At 38.5% G+C, this 21,878-nt stretch overlaps 1 protein-coding gene and 1 long non-coding RNA gene across 2 annotated transcripts in view; one reads left to right on the forward strand and one right to left on the reverse strand.

Annotated features, from left to right (window-relative positions):
* Nucleotides 1–21,878, forward strand: part of LOC125239111 — a 69,991-nt gene that overhangs the window by 7,768 nt on the left and 40,345 nt on the right. The window lies entirely within an intron of this gene.
* LOC125239112 lies at nt 8,892–10,000 on the reverse strand. The gene is made up of 2 exons (XR_007178493.1): nt 9,556–10,000; nt 8,892–9,169 (listed from the first exon to the last, which is right to left on the reverse strand). It is a non-coding gene; the product is annotated as an uncharacterized LOC125239112 (long non-coding RNA).

Genomic DNA, 21,878 nt, shown 5'->3' on the forward strand with positions numbered 1-21,878 from the left:
GGGGTAAGCAGAGCACATGAACTACTCAAGTTGCAGTGCCACTCTTGGCAAAAAGGGGTTGAAAGAAAACGAAAATTGTGACATTGCAGTGACAGGTTGCCAGCCTCTCGCCTACGCCACAATTTAACCCGTATCCCACAGTCGACTTCTACAACACCCACGGGAAGAAAGGGAGTGGTGAAATTCTTAACCCGTCACCACACGGGCATATCAAAATATCAGAATATGCGTGTTGACATCATAACCACAGTGTCTTTCATATATTTGTAAACACAACACATTTGATAGGAAAAATACGAAATGCGTGGTAAATCGACTACAATGTGTTTCATTCAGATCTTAAAGTAAACAAAAATCACGTGACTCGTTCGTTCCACGAATTATTACTTATATTCGTCTGCATCTACAAACAAGGGTTCATTGTTGATTGGCAAGTGTCAATCGCGTATTTTTTGAGGTACCTAGGTGGCGTGCACTCGTTTTGGAGGCCAAGATTATCTTTAGATCGCAGAGCCATATTAGTTAGTTTTTTTTTACCAGTGGGCTATTTCGCCGATTGACATTTGACACTGATGATTCAGTATCTATTTCGAGGTTGATAAGTAACATTCGTATTTTCTTGTTGAACAGGCAATGAACGGTAAAGTGTCACTGTCGGGCGACAATTATTCCACCGTCCCCATTCTACCATCGGACTCTTAATTTACATGTGTATTTATACATGAGCATCAGTTTTATAATATTAGCGTCTTGTTGAGATATTTTTGTTCCCGTAAGCGTATATATGTAACCAAACGCTACTGTAACATTACTTAAACAAATACTATGAATAACTCCTCAGAGATACAATAAAAATGTTAATGAGCCGAATTCGTAGGTGGTACAGTTTGTTTACTATCCAGTATCCATTTGGCTGGTGAAATGAACCGGTTGTAACCAGATTCGATAAGATTATCCACCGAAATAATCCAGTATGTGTGCGATACGTGGGTATATTTAGATTTGGAGCGGGAACTAGTTTCCACTTAACTTATTATAGTTTATTATTTATATGGTTTGGCCATCTGATATATATTTGACGACCTGTCTGGCTCAGTCGGTATTGACCCTGCCTGCTAAGCCGCGGTCCTGGTTTCGAATCCCGGTAAGGGCATTTATTTGTGTGATGAGCACAGATATTTGTTCCTGAGTCTGTAATCTATGTCAGTCAGTCAGTGTATGTAATCTATACGGAATTATATATCGTCACTACTTTGAAAAAATCTCGTATCTCACGCTGCTCCTCAAAGTTAAAACGCAGTAAGTCTTTATGCATTCCATAGTTTCCATACATACTACAATTTTCTTTTCATTGACAGACGAAGATACAAGTTTTTTTAAAAGTAGTGACGATATGTTTACAATGTATACGTAAGGACTATTATTATTATTATTAATGTTTTCTTTTTATTGTATCATTGACTGACATGTAAATTAGCTTTACCAATAAAATGATTATGATTATTATGTCTTTGCGGGAATAGCAGATTGGTAAACGAAACGACTAAACAAACAAACATGGAATAAAACGTCTCCCAGTGATACCGATAACACATGACTTGTTGATAACGCGCCTTGAATCTGTTGTGTTGCCATTGCTGTGCTGAGGCGAGTCAAGCCTTATCAAGGCGTGAATAATGTTTTCTGGCATAAGTGCGCCTTTTGTAGTTATTTACCTGATATTACCTTTATAATTTACAGTACACTAGCTTTTGCCTGTGGTTAGAAAGCGATACGACACGACAAAAAGTAGCCTATGTCACTCTCTATCACGTCAATTATCTCCACTTAAAAAATCACGACAATTCGTCGCTCCGTTTTGCCCTGAAGGACGGACAAACAAACAGACACACATACTTTCCCATTTATAATATTAGTATGGATTATGGCGTTATATTACCTCACTAAACACTGTGGTTATGTAATGAACGTTTTACGCAACTATGTATATCAATAACCTAACCACAAAATAAAAAAAATGAAAAAACCCCGCGACATAGTAGACCGATTTTCATGGAACATGGCTAAGAACACTCCCGACTAACTTAGCTTTCAGACAAAAAAAAAACTAAATCTAAATCGGTTCATCCGTTCGGGAGCTACGATGCCACAGACAGACAGACACACACACAGACAGAAGACACACTCACAGACAGACACGTCAAACTTATAACACCCCTTCGTTTTTGCGTCGGGGGTTAAAAATTTAAATAAATTAATTTTATAGGACGTTATTATACAGATTGACTGGCCATGGCCATATGAACTGTAAAACGTAAGATACACGGGCGAATAAGTAATTCGCAATTCGTGTCTATTTAAAACACTTCACGTTCGTGTTTTAAGTTATCGCCACTCGTTTCGAATTTCTTATTTATCGCACTTGTATCATAATGTACTATAATTTTTATGGGGACGTTCCATACCGTTCCATACCCAGTATAATAATGAATACTATCGTACAGTATGGCCACTCCCGCTCCCCGCTGAAAGTGACGCCCATCCCCTCTCGGTCACCTCACAGTTACCGCCCGTCTAAAACGATAACAGTCCATCTGTCATATTTCACTCATACAAGGATAGTATACGTTCACCTACATGAGCTTAGACTGTGTGCTAGGAACGCGCCTCTTCCATATATTTGATCGCCAGTGTCCGAGGTGTGCCTAAATGGTCCAAACACAGACGATATTAAGCTATACGAATTGATCTGTGTAAGGTGAGGCAATATTTATTTATTCTATACCTATGACAACAATGTATAGGTAGGTGTGGTCACCTTTGAGCTATACTGGTCGACCGGAAATCGACTCGCTCAAACGTTTGTAATTACTTTAGATATTATCAGTTTAGCTTAGCTAATCAGACATTTTGTCCGTCGGTAGCGTCGGTACATAGGAACTCAAGTTTATGTAATGTAGCGTTACGAGTATGTAGTATTCAATATTCATGTCTTCTTGTTGAAAACATCTCAACATTGTTGCTAGTTATAATACTCGTGTAACCATATTCATTTTGGTGCCGCGACCAGGATATTTAGCTTTGATCTCTTGCTCTAACAGTACTGGCGACCTGTGGGCGTAGCACGCTAGTTGGATAAACTTTATCGCATCGCTGCGTCAAGGACTTACAAGTAGTGCGAAAAGGACGGCCTGACGTTATATCGTTTATCACGCGACCGTGCTTGCCTGTTTGGTGTTGTGCTCAAATGAAAAGTATTGTGTTGCGGGTAACATACACAGCACACAGCAAGGTCGCTTAACTCCGACGCCGCGCTGTCTACGCGCGCACCAGAGATCGACAACCGTTTGCACGGTTTAAAACTATAAATAAATTTTAATTTATAGTTCGCAATTTAAATCCTCTTGACGCCGAAACCGCTGAGACAATTTTGTTAAAATTTGGTAAAATTCCCCAGGAAGAACATAAAATGGTTCTTATATAAACCTCCATACAAACATCCATCCCACATTTCAGAGAAGTGGTGGAAAAAGTAGCCTATGTCACTCTTCATCCCATCAACTATCTCCACTTAAAAAAACACGTCATTTTGTTGGTCTGTTTTGCCACGAAAGACGGACAAACAAACAGACACACACACTTTCCCATTTATAATATTAGGTTGGATCGCCTCTGAACGTAATCAAAAATGTCAAAATACAAAAAGTAGATCTTAAAAACTTCTCAGTTATTCATATCGTCACTACTTTTAAAAAATCTCGTATCTCACGCAGTTCCTTAAAGTTAAAACGCAGTAAGTCTATATGCATTCCATACATACTACAATTTTCTTTTCATTGACAGACGAAGATACAAGTTTTTTTTAAAGTAGTGACGATATATAACATTTTATAGCAGCCAACGTGGCAATGGAAGCATATTAGAAGCACTGGTGTTCGAGTTGCCCGTGTAGTGACGGGTTAAGAATTTCACCACCCCGGTGGCTGTCGTAGAAGTTGACTGTGGGATGTGGGTTAAATTATGGCTGGCAACCTTTCACTGCAATTTTCGTTTTCTTCCAACCCCTTATTTGCCAAGAGTGGCATTGAAACAGTGGTCTCATGATACAGGCGTGATTGTATGTATGTAGTGTTCGGCATGTTTCGGCGATTGTACGTTGATAATAGCCAGCTTTATTTTACTCCGACAACCAAAGCACACCTCGGACACTGGTGATCAAATATATGAAAGAGGCGCGTTCCTAGCACACAGTCTAAGCTCGTGTAGGTGAACGCGTACCATGCTTGTATGAGTGAAATATGACAGGTCGAGGTTCGCGTTATTGACAGACGGTAACTGTGAGCTGTGAGCCGTGAGGTAACCGAGAGGGGATGGGAGGCACTTTCAGCGGGGAGCGGGAGTGGCCATACTGTACGATAGTACTCTTTATTATACTGTGACCAAAGGTTGCCGACCGCCTCTATAATAATTGACCGCACAACAATTACTATACGTATATTAAACGCTATAAATAATTACCCACTCTTCCATCTAGCTCGTTACTAACACTAGCTATTTAATATAGATACGAACGAAGCGTCAAAAGTATGTATACACCACTTTATCTATACTAATATTATAAATGGGAAAGTGTGTGTGACGTGTGTCTGTCTGTCCGTCTTTCACGGCAAAACGGAGCGACGAATTGACGCGATTTTTTAAGTGGAGATAGTTGAAGGGATCGAGAGTGACATAGGCTACTTTTTGTCTCTTTCTAACCTCCCACTTCACAAAAATGGGGGGTGGAAGTCTGTTTGGAGCATTCCGCAATTTTCGAATATAACGCGAGCGAAGCCGCTGGCAAAAGCTAGTCGCTGATAAGAGTTACACGTTGTGGATATATATCTTTGTATAACCGATAGCCCCATGTGCAGAGCGTGCATGGAAGCAGAAGAAACCACCAAACACTTTCTTCTAGAGTGTAAACAGGTAGAAGTATATAGGAACAAGTATCTAGGTACGCCAAACACACTGAAAGAGGTATTTAGCAACCTGAAAACACTGCTAGGATTCGTAGAGGAGCTAGGGTGGTTGGAGTAGTGCTACCCCGTCTTTCACGCAAAATAGGCACAATGGATGTCGACTTGCGGAAAATGCCCAATAAAACTAACTAAAACTATATATCTTTGGCGCTTTGTCCGCATACATGATTAATACCGTGACTTGTACGTTGAATATCATGATTGAGGATAACTACGGCATAAAAACGTATAGGTATCAGTTATTCTTGTTACTAGAGATATTGCAAATACCTAATAACTATAAATCTCTAGTATAGGATTTGTAGGTATGTTATAATCCATACTAATATTATAAATGAGAAAGTGTGTGTGTCTGTTTGTTTGTCCGTCTTTCACTGCCAAACGGAGCGACGAATTGACGTGATTTTTTAAGTGGAGATGTTTGAAGGGATGGAGAGTGACATAGGCTACTTTTTGTCTCTTTCTAACGCGTGCGAAGCCGCGAAAAAAACCTAGTATCTTATACTTTTAAACGAGCAATTCTTGTATATTTATTTATTTATTTATATATATATTTATTTACACTGACGATCTCGGAAACCGCTCTAACGATTTCGCAGAAATTTGTTATGTGGGGGTTTTTGGGGGTGAAAAATCGGTCTAACTTATCCTTAGGTCCCGGAAAACGCGAATTTTCGAGTTTTCATGCGTTTTTCTTCGCGCGCCATCTCGTGTGCAGTAGTTGTACTGTTAAGACAGAATTCTTTCGGTCGATGTAAGTACTATTTATTGCAAACACTAGATGGCGACACAGGTCAAGGCTAAAACGAATAGAAAATACACTATTTGAGTTTTTGTGGCGAAATGCGCGCCATCTCGTGTGGAGTAGTTGTGTTGTTAAGGCTGAGAATTCTTTCGCTCGATATAGGTACTATTCATTTTTGAACTAGATGGCGACACATGTCAAGGATACGAAACAAAACCGAGCGAAGCTCGGTTGCCCAGATATTAACTATATATGTGACGTGGCGTCCTGGCGTCCCATTTATTAAGGGGCCCTATACTTCATGAGAAGCAAGCATTATTTTATCAAAATTTAGAAAGGAGCTTATTAAATAACACCAACAATATTAAAATTTTGAAAAAAACCCCGACATAGTGAATCAAACATGGCTAAGAACACTCCCGACTAATTCAGCTTTAAAAAAAAATTAAATCTAAATCGATTCATCCGTTCAAAAGCTACGACGCCACAGAAAGACACACATACAGACAGACACGTCAAACTTATAACACCCCGTAGTTTTTTCGTTTGGGATTAAAAAAGGAAACATAATAATCTAAAGATATATATTTGAATGTGACGTTTTCTAGCAAAAGATGCTACATTTTTTTAAATTATAAATGGGCTTACGGCTCAGCCACGACATTGGTCTAAGCGCGACAGCGGTGAGCGGCGGCCATATATTGGAGCGAGACACAGCGATGGGACTTTTCATTCGCACGTATGCCTGCCGCTCACCGCTGTCGCGCTTAGCCCAATGTCGTGGCTGAGCCGTTACTCTTGGCCACAGACTAGCCAAAGGCAAAGACGTGGCCTACCATGAAGTGAGCTCGCCCAGAAGATGCCTGTTCAGTGTTCACTCTTGATTTGAAGTGCAACACCGCTCTTAACCAACTTCTGTGGTGGAGAGTGAAATGGGCACTGTTTGTATGGCACTAGTAAATGGTATTTTTCCACTATTTTTTGTTGGTAATTAATGTCGACCTTGACAATGTGACAGTTTGACGTGTGTAGGTTGAAGCGCTCTGTTTATAGCTTAGGATGTTGCATGTGCTATTACTGACTTTTTATGAACATATTTTAAATTATTGATAAGTACTTAACGTCAAACTTCTATGAATTATGATGTTTGCCAACCCTTGCGTGACTATCAAAATAACTGTCAACTGAACCTGTTACGTCTCTATCTTATCTGTAAAAAAACTGTCACCCATTTTATTTATCTATTTATATGAGCCTCGAGTGTCCCATTGCTGGGCAAAGGCCTCCCTCTTTCCTTTCCACGTTGCCCGGTCTTGACCCGTTTCCCACCAGTATTTATCAGAATAGCCAAGGTCATATGGACCGTTTTTCTGAGTCCTGACTGCACAGTCGACTACATAGACATGTATCCACTTTTTCACCCTATCGCATTGTAATGAGGTGAAAAAGTGGATACATCTCTTTGTAGTCCACTGTACCAAAATCACTGATTTAAACTTTCACGATTTTTACACAAATTTTAAATGGGACTTAATCGCGTATTATTATGTTTTAAACACTAACCTCCTACTCCGATACCACGGAGATAATGTCCTTGAAACGTCGGAGGTTATTCTTAAAACATAATAAAACGCTATTCAGTTCCTAATGCAATTTAAAATATTTACCAAAATCGTCTACTTGTATGCCGTCGCTGATGCCAAATAACAAAATCCTCAAAGACTTTAAACTTTCAGACACATGACAGTCATGACACACATTGAGACTCGTCTACAATATACGTATGCTGGAATAACTTTCCCCCGCCTCACTAAAACCATACCTCTGACAATGGCGATCAAATATATGAAAGAGGTGCGTTCCTACGCATACAGTCTATAAAGCTCGTGTAGGTGAACGCGTAACATGCTTGTATGAGTGAGATATGACAGGTCAACTTGTCGCGTTTTTACAGGCGGTAACTGTGAGCGAGAGCGGGTGGGCAGCAGCTGCAGCGGAGAGCTTGAGTGGCCATACTGTACAATAGTACTCTTTATTATACTGTCCTTTAAGAAATGACACACACTAAGATGGAGATGAGCTCCATTATGTGTGTTACATATGCTGGAATAACTTTCCTCCGCATCACTAAAACGTCTTATCTCCAAACTTTAGCACACACTGAAAGCCATTCTAGTAACGAACAGGAACGCTAATGAAGATTTATTTTAGCATTTATGGTCGCGACAATATGTGCTTCTATTCCTAGAGCTCTGGGTAATGCATTCCTGGTGGCTTGCAGTCTTGTAAATAGAGGTACATACACACATCATCCTCCTTGCGTTATCCCGGCATTTGCTGCGGCTCATTTGGCTTTTTTTTTTAAATTATAAATGGGCGTACTCTTGGCCACAGACTAGCCAAAGGCAAAGACGTGGCCTACGATGGAGTGAGCTCGCCCAGAAGATGCCTGTTCACTCTTGATTTGAAGGTTGCCGGGTTATATGAGCTCGAAAATATAGCCGCCGGCAAGGAATTCCACTCCTTGGCAGTGCGCATAAGAAACTTAGGCACTAGTTTTTACGAACGCGACTGCCATCTGACCTTCCAACCCGAAGGGTAAACTAGACCTTATTGGAGTTACTCCGGTTTCCTCACGATGTTTTCCTTCACCGAAAACCGACTGGCAAATATCAAATGACATTTCGCATATAAATTCCGAAAAACTCATTGGTACGAGCCGGGGTTCGAACCCGCGACCTCCGGCACGAAAGTCGCACGTACTCCACGTACGGTAAAATGGAGTAGGCAGAGCATATGAAACTGCTCGAGTTTTTGTGTCACTCTTAGCAATTCAGAAGTTGAAATAATAAAAATTGTGATATTACAATAACATGTTGATTGCCCGTAGTCTACAGTTGAACCCATATCCCGCTGTCGACTTCTACGACTCACGGCAGGAAAAGGTTAGTGAAATTCCTAACCCGTCAGCGTCATGCACCATACGGGAAACTTGAACCAGTGCTCCCACCACTGGTGTCTTGTAAATGTTGACAATAAATTACTTCCATCAGTGTCGCGTTCTCTAGCGTTCTAACTCCTATCGTCTCGTTAGGTATGAGGAAATTTAAATGAGGAGTCAGAAGAACGGTAAAACAATATTTATTCCCATGAAGCTCAGCCGGTAAGATGGGTAAAAGTCGTGGTTCGTAAAAAATACTAGTCAAGATCGGATTCCGCTAGTCGATTGTAGCCACAGTACTCCCCTGACGATGCCGAGGTGGTAGGCGCCGTTTTTCTGATCGGCGCTGAGTTCAGCGCTGCTCGAATCTGCGTGGCGCTGAGTCGGGGAAAGGGGCCAGAAGCAATACGGCAGGCGGGCGGCAAGCAGGAAGCCAAAAGAAGTCACTCTGGACTTGGGACCCTGGAACGCGCCATCATACCAAGCGTTAGAAACGGTTTATAAGCCTTTGTGAACACCAACGGCAAGAGGGAAAGCACTAGAGTAGTTGTGTTGCCGTGGAAATTCACAATTCAGATACGGAGATTACAAAAAGGCAATGTAAATTAAGAAAATGAGAAATTAAAATGCAATTATCACAAAATGGAGGGTTGGTTGACAAAAGGTCACAATGACTATGAGCAAATATATAATTAGGAAGATTACTTCTTTAGTTAAATGAGTACCTATGCATATTTAAATAGTGGCTATGGAATAGTTACTATTTCAATGTGCATGATAAAATTCCAAAGCAATAAAATAGCACTACGATATTCTAGGCAGCTAGCAAATAAGATATATCCACTTACCCAATTCGGGGTACACTATTAAGCATAATTAAAACACCACAGTAATTTAACAAGTTGAGGAACACGTAGGGACGCAGTTAAATTCGATTACGAATTTCGATAGGTATCTGATCCGTAGCAGAGATCGATAATTAACGACGTGCGTTCCACTCAACTCCAAAGATAAAATGGACGAGTGAGTGATGGGCGCAATGACACAGCGCCTCGACCCGTGCATTCATTCATGCACTCGCGAATGTGAACATTATTGGGAGTGAATGTTTACCGCGGCGCGACATATTTAAATCAATCAGCGTGATGATGATTTTATACTTGTAAATACGTAGTTTTAAGACATTATTGTTGTATATTTTAATATGTAATATAGTTTATTAGTAGTGTAGTATTTTTAGTTAGGTAATTTAGTAGTTTTAAATGTTTATTTTTTAAGAATGTAACGTATTACGTTACATCAGTTACAAAGAGAGTGACAAAAGATTATTGACGCAAGCAAACTCTAAAGGGGCACTGATGATCAACTGCCAGACGGTCACGGCCTGTCAGTTAGCAGTAAAAATTACGTCGGAGGAACTGACAGGCCTTGTTCAGCTGATCGCCTGTAAGGGGCCCCTGGTACTCGCGTCGTCTGCCTCTTATCATTCGTAAAATGTTTCGCATCGGCCGCTTACTAACGAATTAAAAATGGATTTGACAGAACATCATTGACTATTCCAAAGTTGACGAGGATTCAAATCGGGTACCTTTAGAGGTAAAATTATTATGAGCTTAGACCATTAATGGTTATTTGTTATACAAGGGGGCAAAGTTGTTTTTTAACACACGAGAAGTAAAATACATTTGCACCCGAGTGTAACACAAAACTTTTCCCCTCACTATAGCGAGGAAACTACAACGCAAAAAATGCGTTTATCACTGCTTCCAGTAGTTCTACAGGTGGTAAATCATCTTTATTACTAGATTCACCTACTTTTATCAATTTTAAAGCAGTTAATTTGACTTTATTCAAGGTGAAATTACTTTACCCACTAGTGGATAAAATGCGTTTTTACCCGCTGGTATTAAAGGACAAAACACGTGTTTCCGAGCTAGTGAGGGGAAAATTATATAATCATTAATCAACAACATAGCCTGAAAAACGAAGTATGATTTCTCTATTCTACCTCTTATAGTCTAGAGCCAATTTGGCCACAAGTCATCTCCTTCACGATTTTCGTCGACATCTCTTCTAAATACCTAAAACAGGTATGGATATGTTCCTCGTTCTCTCCAGATTACGAATTGACCTGTTTTAGTTTAAGAAGGGGGGGACGGGTCGAGAAAAAGGGGGGGAAAGATGGCGACCGACCATCATAGATATTTATTCACATCTCGAGTCCTATGGCACCAATCTGTTCGTGCGAGGTGTCATTTGAAAGCTTATTAAACCTACTTTAATTGTTTTCAAATAACTATGCTCATAAAAGTAACCGTTTAGGAAATATTTGAGAATATGTGTTTTTTTATCGCGCATGAATTGCACAAGTTCTAGTAAAAAATGCGTCTAACTCAATAAACAATAACTTTACCGCAATTGATGTTATTATAAAATTTTTGCGTCTATTCATGCTCTTTCTAAAAATATAAGTTTCATTGGTATATGATAATATATAACCATGTAATTAAGAATTTTGTTTGGCAGGGGTTATCCTCCAGGTCGCATAAACGGGCGCTGACCGTAGTAAAGTATTCAATATTTTTGAGGTCTTATTTTATGGATCCATATGTGAGAGGTATCGTTTGAAAGATAATTAAACCTACTATAATTGTTCGCACATAAATATAGTATTAAAGGTAGCTGTTTACATAATATTTGAAAATATGTGTTTTTTATCGAACATGAATCGCACAAGTACTGGTAAAAAATGCTTCTAAGTCAATAAACAATAACGTTACCGCAATTGATGTTATTATAAAATTTACGCGACTATTCATGAGCTTTCTAAAAATATAAGTTTTATTGGTAAGTGATAATATAACCATTAAATTACGAATTTTGTTTCGTAGTGGTCACTCCGCCGGTCGCATAAAAATGAGCGCTGACCGTAGTAAAGTATTCAATATTTTTAAGTTCCTTTTTTACGGATCCATATGTAAGAGGTATCATTTGAAAGCAAATTAAACCTACTATAATTATTTTTGAATAACTATAGTTATAAAGGTAGCTGTTTACAAAATATTTGAAAACATGAGTTTTTTTTCGAGCACGAGTTGCACATATACAGATAAAAAATGCTTCTAACTTAATAAACCATAACTTTACCGCAATTAATGTTATTATAAAATTTACGCGAAATTTCACGCGCTTTCTAAAAATATAAGTTTTATTGGTGTATGATAATATATGACCAAGTAATTACGAATTTGGTTTAGCAGGGGTCACTGCGCCCTGTCACGATATTGGGTGCTGACTGACCGTCGCCAAATTTTCTACGTTACTCAGATCCTATTTTACTGATAAATTTGTGAGAGGTATCATTTGAAAGCATATTATGCGTACTATCTTTAGTTCTAATATTTCAAGTCGAAACTGTAGAAGTTTACAAAATATTTGATTAGTAATATGTGTATTTTACTGTGCATTAATAGCATTGGCATTGATAAGACACGCTTCTAGCTCAATAAATTATAGTTTTCCGCAATTGAAATAATAACAAAATAAACGGAAAATGTATGACTTACACAAAAAATAAGTTTGGTTTGTATTGCATAAACAATTAATTTGAATTTGTTCAGCTCACCTACTGCGCACCATCATATAAATGGATGTCCACCGTCGTTGCCTTTTTTCATGATTTTTCAGATTTTATTTCACTAATCGTATATTCATAATAAATATAATCTATCACGTATCGAATTTACTTATATATTTAATTGATCAGTAAAATAAAATCTGTAAAATGATGAAAAAATTAAGGCAACGGCGGTGGACATCCGTTTATATGACGATTGACCGTGCGCAGTGGGTATGGTGGACAAATTAACATTAATTGTTTAAGCAAAACTAACAAAACTCATTTTTTGTAAAGGCCATACATTTTGCGGTTCATTTCGTTATTATATCAATTGCGAAAAAATATAATTTATTGAGATAGAAGCATGTTTCACTCGTATCAGTGCGAATGCTATTCATATACAGTAAAAATACACATATTGTCAAATATTTTGTAAACTTCTACAATTACGACTAAAATTATTAAAAAGTAACGATAGTACGCATAATATGCTTTCAAATGATACATCTCACAAATTGATCGCTAAAATAGGATCTGAGAAATACATAAAATTAGGCGACGGTTAGCACCTATTTACGTCACGGGGGTGCAGTGACACCTGCTAAACCAAATTCGTAATTACTTGGTTGTATAATATCATACATCAATAAAACTTATATTTTTAGAAAGCATATGAAATGTCCTGTAAATCTTATCCTAACATTATTTGCGGTAAAGTTATTGTTTATTGGTCATGCACCAAGATACAATCTTAAAAATTATGAAAACGGCAACGAAAATGGTCATCCATGTATATGACGGTGCGCAGTGAGTATGATGGATAAATTAACATTAATTGTTCATGCAATACTGACAAAACTTATTATTTGAAAAGGTCATACATTTCGCCGTTTATTTTGTTATTATATCAATTGCGGAAAAAATATAATTCATTGAGCTAGAAGCATGTTTTACTCACATCGGTTCCAATGCATATTTTCAAATATTTTGTTAGCTACTACAGTTACAACTAAAATTATTGAGAACTAATGATAGTACGCATAATATGCTTTCAAAAGATTCCTGTAAAATAAAATAGGATCTGAAAAATATAGAAAATTTGGCGACGGTCAGCATCCATACGTGGCCGGGCGCTGTGGCCCCTACTTAACCATATTTGTAATTACTTGGTTATATAATATTATACACCAATAAAACTTATGTTATTAGAAAACGCACGAAATTCCGCGTAAATCTTATACTAACATCAATTCCGGAAAAGTTGTTGTTTATTGATTAAGAAGCATTTTTTACCAGTAGGTACTTGTGCGACTCATGGTCTATAAAACACATATTTTCAAATATTTTCTAAACAGCTACCTTTATGATTATAGTTATTTGTAAAAAAATATAGTAGGTTTAATTAGCTTTGAAACGATACCTCTCGCATATGGATCTGTAAAATAGGACCTCAAAAATATTGAATACTTTACTACGGTGAGCGCCCATTTCTGCGACCGGGCAGAGTGACTTCTGCTAAACCAAATTCGTAATTACATGGTTATATATTATCATATACCAATGAAACTTATATTTTTAGAAAGAGCATGAATAGACGCAAAAATTTTATAATAACATCAATTGCGGTAAAGTTATTGTTTATTGAGTTAGACGCATTTTTTCTAGTACCTACTTGTGCAATTCATGCGCGATAAAAAAACACATATTTTCAAATATTTCGTAAACGGTTTTTTTTATGAGTATAGTTATTTATAATTAATTAAAGTAGGTTTAATAAGCTTTCAAACGACACCTTGCACGAACAGATTGGTGCCATAGGACTCGAGATGTGAATAAATATCTATGATGGTCGGCCGCCATCTTTCTCCCCCCTTTTTCTCAACCCGTCCCCCCCTCCTTAAACTAAAACAGGTCAATTCGTAATCTGGAGATAACGAGGAACACATCCATACCTGTTTTAGGTATTTAGAAGAGATGTCGACGACTTTTTGTAAAAGAGGTCGTTTGGTCCCTGACTATTATCTGTGCCTGTGTATATTGTATCAGTATTTATTATGAGTATTAGTTTACTTGCCCTTAGCGACAGGACATGAGATCACCGCGCCAATTACTATGAATTGACGCGGTTTTGTCTAATGATGGTAATAAATTATCATCGCCGCGAGTCATGTGTGCTCGCTAACCAATCATGAGCTCTTCAGATAATTACATCGGAGCGCCCCGTCCATGTTTAAAAAAAATTATTGGGGACACCTTACACAGATCAACTTAGCCCCAAACTAAGCAAAGCTTGTACTTATGGGTGCTAAGCGACGATATCCATAATTAAATAGATAAATACATACTTAATACATAGAAAACATCCATGACTCTGGAACAAATATCTGTGCTCATCACACAAATGAATGCCCTTACCGGGATTCGAACCCAGGACCGCGGCTTAGCAGGCAGGGTCACTACCGACTGAGCCAGACCGGTCGTCTGGAATCTGCGCAAGTGCGCACGCTCTTTTAACTTTAGAAACGTCAGAGATTTGTGAGCATTTTGACCGCTTCGTTGTTCATCCTGTCGAATTTTAGGATTGCATGCTGCAAGTCTTGTGCGTTTTCACATTATCCGTTCCGATATCGGATGTAGGAAGGATTTCAGAGCTAAAAATCAAAGATGGCGGCAAACTAAGGGCCCTAGCCCCTAGCTCTAGCGTCAAAGAAAAAGGCACCGGCTGCCATACAGTTGGCCCGACGCTACGCTTTGCGGTAAAGATGAGAAGTGCAGGAATCAGACAAAAACATTGGTTGTTATCATTGTCATATCTTCTCTACTCTGCTAGATTACTGATGCTAATGGTTGATTCCCACGCGCCACCTTTCATCTCAAAATATTCCGACAAAGATCAAGGAAACCTTTGTAACTAATTAGTGTCGTCATATCTTCACAACAAAAACCGTACAATGTTAACCCAGAACTTGAGATTTCCATTGTGTACGTTGGCACCGTTCCATACTGCGTAAGTTTGTCACAAAAATATGTGGTCTGAGTCACCTGCCTGTACCTTGTTGAGCCATGAGGTTTTACAAGAAATAATACTGAAAAACAGCATGCCGTCACCCCTGCACGAGTTACCATAAATAAAGTAATAAACATAGAATAAACTTCACAAGCTAGATTTAAGGCAGCGTTCCCACTTAAGCGTCGCGTGTCTCGGGGCGCGCAACGGACGTCCGCGCCACGCCGCCTGAATGTAATTCAAAAAAGTCTCCTCAGTACATTTTGTATAGGAAGGACGTAAGACGCGCCCCCAGGTGGCGCGGCGCGCGTCACGCCGCCGCGCGTTCCGCACCTCAGGACATGCGTCTCTTAGATGTGGCCGGTCCCTTAGGATCATCAAGAACCCTTCCACCCGAAAAGCTCTCGGTGTGATGAGTTGATGACGATACTGTGTAGCAGTGGCGGGGCGTGAACATTTTCGTTGGTAAAGCCGGAGGGGTTTTTGGAATCTGTTTTGTATGGGCTTCTACAGATTCTAGAGATTTTTAGGGAACCCGTTGGGAATCGAGTTGTATCGACGCTCCGCCACTGCTGTGTAGTCCTATCCCCTATTTCCTAAACCTTCACTAAAGTTATCAAGCCGATAAAGTTCGTTTGACCCTTTCTATCACACCAATACGTCGGAAAGGGACAAACGAACTTTATCGGCTTGATAACTTTAGTGATCGGTTATGAATGAGGGGACTAGTCTGGTATTTGGAAAGACGATGGGGTAGTTGGGGAGTGGATGGACCACTAAAATGAAATATATAATGTACCTTTTAATAATATGTGATGTTATGAATATTCAGATGTTTTATAGTTAACAGCTTTGACGACGACGTCTTAAATGTGGCAAATCGGTCGTACAAATCGCGATAGTCCATAACTCCAGATGTCATAATAATGAGATTTAACAGCTAAACTTTAGTTATTTTTCGTTGCCACGTCCAAAATATGAAAACACGTGCGTTCTAAGGCCAATCACCGCTGGCGGCGGCCCAAGATCACAGTTTTTTAACATATTACTATATTTACTAATATTCTAATAATTCACCTTGTTCCCACCGTGGCCAGTTGTCGACACGAAATACTTTAAAACAGCAGGTAGAATGTAGATTCTTGGACTTTGGCACTCTTGTACAGTCACCGGCATAAATAAGTGATGATTTCTGTACCTTGTCACATTAACGTCTTGTTTGAAATGTCATACGAAGTTGTCAAACGATTAAAAGCGACAAGGTACAGAAATCATTACTTATTTATGACGGTGACTGTATATCAGCAGCGGCTGGTCCATACAAGCCGATTCCCACCGGCTTGCCTAAAATGTATTACCAGTAAAGTACCTAATGTTGAGGTAGGTTCACAGAACTAAATCAAGATTGATTGATTTAGTTCTGTGGGTAGGTTTCTTTTTGCTCAGTGTTGCCTAGCAGAAATTTTCACCAGCCGCCACTGCTGTATACAGAGTGGGGCCTGTAACAAAGGCGAAGAATTGAACTGTAGGCTATTCTCCTTATACTGATCAACATTTGTTCAGTGACGTTTAAAAATTATGAAGTCTTAAAATTTTTAATTTTTCATACAAAATAAATATTAGCTTCAATGTACGCCATTATTGTTGTCATTGACGTTGTCTGTCACACTTTAGACTTAACAGAATTCGCAATACATTACCTCTTAGAAAAAACTTTCAAGGGTGATAAAAATCAAAATATAAGTTATTTTTAAATGTCGCCGAACAAATGTTGATCAGTATAAGGAGAATAGCCTAGAGTTCAATTCTTCGCCTTTGTTACAGGCCCCACTCTGTATACCATACCAACGTATGCTGGTGAAAGTGGTGAACAAATATTATGAAAAACTATGTTGTTCTCGAGATATTTAGAAATGTGACAGACAGACAGCCGGACAGAGTCGCACCATAGGGCTTCTTTTTGGCATGGAATTCTGAAAATAAATACCTATTAATTCCATAATTCCTACACACATGACATGATACCTACTTTGACAAAACTTAGTTTAGACGAAGCTTTGTCTGAGGAAAATTTAAGGTACATATTTATTCCAGAACTAATAAACTGATTACTGACTTTGGTTAGTAGCAATACTTTGATAGTTTTTATGTTCTCATTATTATTTTATTTATTTCTTTATTTCTTTCTTTATTGCACCATGGTAATTACAATATGTTTTTTACATGCGGAATAGTCAGTACCTCATGGACCCAAGATGGGTATGGCAATTTAAATCTTAAAATTAACTTATGTGCCAATACATATGTGCATGTATATCATTAAAATTAATTAAGAATTACAATGAATAAAATTTTAAATATGAACATAATTATTAAAATTAAAAAAACACACGCACAGTATAGATAAAATGGAAGACTCAGGTGTATTCATTGTTGATTGTGTCACATCACACATTACAATTAGGTCACGTATGTATTCAATATTATATTTTTACTATAAATTGTGTAATATTTATAATAATATAATAGTTAAGTAACTTGTGTATGTTCCTTTTTAGGGTTCCGTAGTCAACTAGGAACCCTTATAGTTTCGCCATGTCTGTCTGTCCGTCCGTCCGTCCGTCCGTCCGTCCGTCCGTCCGCGGATAATCTCAGTAACCGTTAGCACTAGAAAGCTGAAATTTGGTACCAATATGTATATCAATTACGCCAACAAAGTGCAAAAATAAAAAGTGGAAAAAAATGTTTAATTAGGGCACCCGCCCTACATGTAAAGTGGGGGCTGATATTTTTTTTTCATTCCAACCCCAATGTGTGATATATCGTTGGATAGGTATTAAAAAATGAATAATGGTTTACTAAGATCGTTTTTTGATAATATTAATAGTTTTGGAAATAATCGCTCCTAAAGGAAAAAAAAGTGCGTCCCCCCCCTCTAACTTTTGAACCATATGTTTAAAAAATATGAAAAAAATCACAAAAGTAGAACTTTATAAATACTTTCTAGGAAAATTGTTTTGAACTTGATAGGTTCAGTAGTTTTTGAGAAAAATACGGAAAACTACGGAACCCTACACTGAGCGTGGCCCGACACGCTCTTGGCCGTTTTTTTTTTAACCCCCGACGCTGCAAAAACGACGGGGTGTTATAAGTTTGACGTGTCTGTATGTGTATGTCTGTCTGTGGCATCGTAGCTCCCGAACGGATGAACCGATTTCGATTTAGTTTTTTTTTGTCTGAAAGCTGAGTTAGCCGGGAGTGTTCTTAGCCATGTTTCATGAATATCGGTCCACTATGTCGCAGTTAGGGGTAGGGTTTGCAAAAACCGGTTAACTTAAAAAACCGGTTAATAACCGAGACTTTTGCTTCAAAACCGGTTAACCGGTTATTAACCGGTTTTGAGGATTTTTAGTAAATGGCCGTACTACGCAATAATTACCATTACCTTTGAGAATTCTGATGTTGATGATATCGTAGCAGGTATTACTTGCACGATGAAGATCATTTTTATCCAGTTTTTGGAAATTTTATAAAATGAGGAAATTGCAAAAAAGGCTTGTGTGGTTTGAATATGACGTCAGTTTTGCGTTTTCTAGGCATGTGGCAAAGGTCTACAACTTCCAGAGCCCCTAGTAATACAAGCATTTGATGTAAGAAAACCAAGATCTCCATTTTACCTTTCTTTAAAAAAAATATAGTTTGAAATATACGGTAGACTCCGATTACAACGACGCTCAAGGGACAGCTGATATTACGTTGTACTAACCGGATGTCGTACAAAACGAATTTCATTTCTTTTAATTAAAAATAATATCTACATCTCTATTACTAAAACATTTCAATCAATAGGTTTATTTACAGTAGGCCTAACACATGATGGCCGCGGGAGTATGTCGCCGCGAGATAGATGACACGTCTTTGTCTAATTGTATTAATGACATAAGGACAGGTAGTCTATCTCGCGGCGACATACTCTCGCGGCCATCATATGCTAGGCCTGCTGGGTATTATTATCATAGTATTAATACCTTATTTTATTGTGACTAGTTTAGTTAGAAAAAGTAATTTTTAGTATGTGTGCTTGCTCATCATTTGTAAGTAAAGCTAGTCTATACGCAATCGAAAAATACAAACTGGGTTCTATTTAACTTATAAGATTAGACCCGAGGCGAACAAATTGTTAAAATTTTAAAAGCAAAACTCCAAAAAGTTACATGGCCACAATGTAATCTTGCTACTTGTTGTAGGCAAGACAGGGGGCCATGCTCGGGTGGAAGTAGCTTTGTTTCCTCAATTTACTAGTAAAACTAAAAACGTTGTCGCTCGTCGTTGCAACCGGACTTGACGGACGGATCCTGTGTAAAATGTGTCGTAAAAAGCGGCTGGTCGTTAAAATCGGAGTCGTAATAAACGGACGTACTTTCATACTATCACATACGAAAACCAAATAAATACCTGTGCTTATGTCATTGTAAGAGGTTGGACGTTAGGTCTATGCGGAGTCGTCGTAATAAACTAACCGGAATCTACTGTATTGTATAAAATGTATAATTGAGTAGACTCGGGACTAATTTTTAAAATAAAATCATTACAGATAATAATGTTGTCAATGAAAAGTAATTAATAAATCTTTATTAATACAAAACATTAAATAATTACGTATTTTTGAACCTTTTTATGGCTAATTTTCCAAAATTTGAGAAATAAATACAGTTTCGGTTATTAACCGGTTAGAGACTATAAAAACCGGTTTTTAACAGAGGCCAAAAAGTCTCGGTTAACCGGTTTTTCGGTTAACCGGTTAACCGGTTTGCACACCCTAGTTAGGGGTTTGTTTTAAAATTTTAATTTTGTGGTTAGGTTAGTGTGCATATACATATATATATATCAAGACAACTATTAGGTGGGCCATTTTTTTCAAAGTGGTCCACCCCACTTTTTGGATTTGGAAATTATGTGGTTTCTACTCAGAATCGCGAGATTTTTCAATCCTAATAGGAGAACAAAAGTGCCCCAAGGTTTTTTCCCATTCCGTTACAATTTTTTCATACATTTTGTAAAGCGGTAACGGAATGGAAGGTTTGAAAAATGTATGGAAATCTTGGGACATTTTTTTTCTTCTATTGTAACGGTTTCTTTTTACTCCAACCTTTTTTGTATTTTGCGTTTGGTGCTGGCCGATTTAACGATTCAAAATTCAACATTTTTATTCGTTCTAGAGATGATTCTGGAAAACGCCAGAATATCGCCGGTGGGCCTAGAGTCCAGTCCAGATCTGTTACGTTTTATATCTAAATTTCTACCTATATTTTTTTTACTAAGCTGTTTTATCTACATATAGTTTGTGTGCTATACGTTTCCCCGGTTCGGGTAAGTGTTGTAAATTTTGTATATAATCTAGTTGTAAGTTCTTTAGATCCTGTGTCCCTTCCTTTCTTTTATATCTGCTCTACCACACCTTCCTGTTTGGCTACTACATCCGTGAACACCAAAGTGATACTAATGGGTCACTTCCTGACTTTGGTGGGCCGGGTGTGGTAGTCACAAAACTGTTGTGACTATCTTAATGCCTAAATATTCTTAGGGCTCTTCCTCCGGGTTCGAGACTGCTACCCTTCCTCTCCGGACTCGAGGCACTTACCCTCTACTCGCCGCTCGAGTCCGGAACGCTGCTCTACAAGATCTTCCTGCAACTATTCTTCCTCTTCACGCCTGTTCCTTCTTCCGACAAGCCCGGGACAATCTACGTTCGACGCGTCGTCCCCGGCCTGCTATCAACTAACATCTGACCCCCAACCTCCCTTAACCTTCATCTGATCCCCACTCATAGCCAACTCAGGGGCAGCGTGACGCGCAGGCGTAACCAGCTGGTCGTGCCAGCGTGCCGCCTCGCAAAAACTAGAAAGTCTGTGCATGTAATGGGTATCAGACTTTACAATATACTGCATGATGACATAAAGCAATCTTCTAGCGATGCAATATTTGTCCGCAAACTAAAATCCATCCTACTTGAAATGGCTTGCTATACTTTGGATGAGTTCCTCGATACCTACGGGTCATTGACTGGATCGTGTACCTACTAATGTAATATGTGTGTCTGCATTACTTAGAATACCCAATGTGAAATGTGATTTTTTTTTTTTTCTAAATAATCATTGTATGTAAATAATTGACGTGTAAATGTGAATATTTTACCAATAAACATCTATATCTATATCTATATCTGCTCAGGGAAGTGAAACCTTAAGGCCTTGTTTCGCGGAATTTCCTACCTTCAGCTCAGTTACTTTCCCACGTCCCTCTGACTTTTATTTCTATTTTCTCTTCTCATATGTAAATAAACTTGTAAATATATATCTTCTTTTTCATTTTCTACCTCCAAATATAACGCCCTCATAAACGTTATATTGGCGCCCCACGTTGGGCGCCAATATAACGTTTAGGTCGTTATACGTAGAGGTAGCTAATGCGGTTTCTGAGTAGCCTGTGGCACGCGGATACGCACCCCATCCATAGTTTATTAGTAAACAGTGGGCGTGAGACGC

This window comes from Leguminivora glycinivorella, chromosome 25 (assembly GCF_023078275.1).
Source record: "Leguminivora glycinivorella isolate SPB_JAAS2020 chromosome 25, LegGlyc_1.1, whole genome shotgun sequence".
NCBI lineage: Eukaryota > Metazoa > Arthropoda > Insecta > Lepidoptera > Tortricidae > Leguminivora > Leguminivora glycinivorella.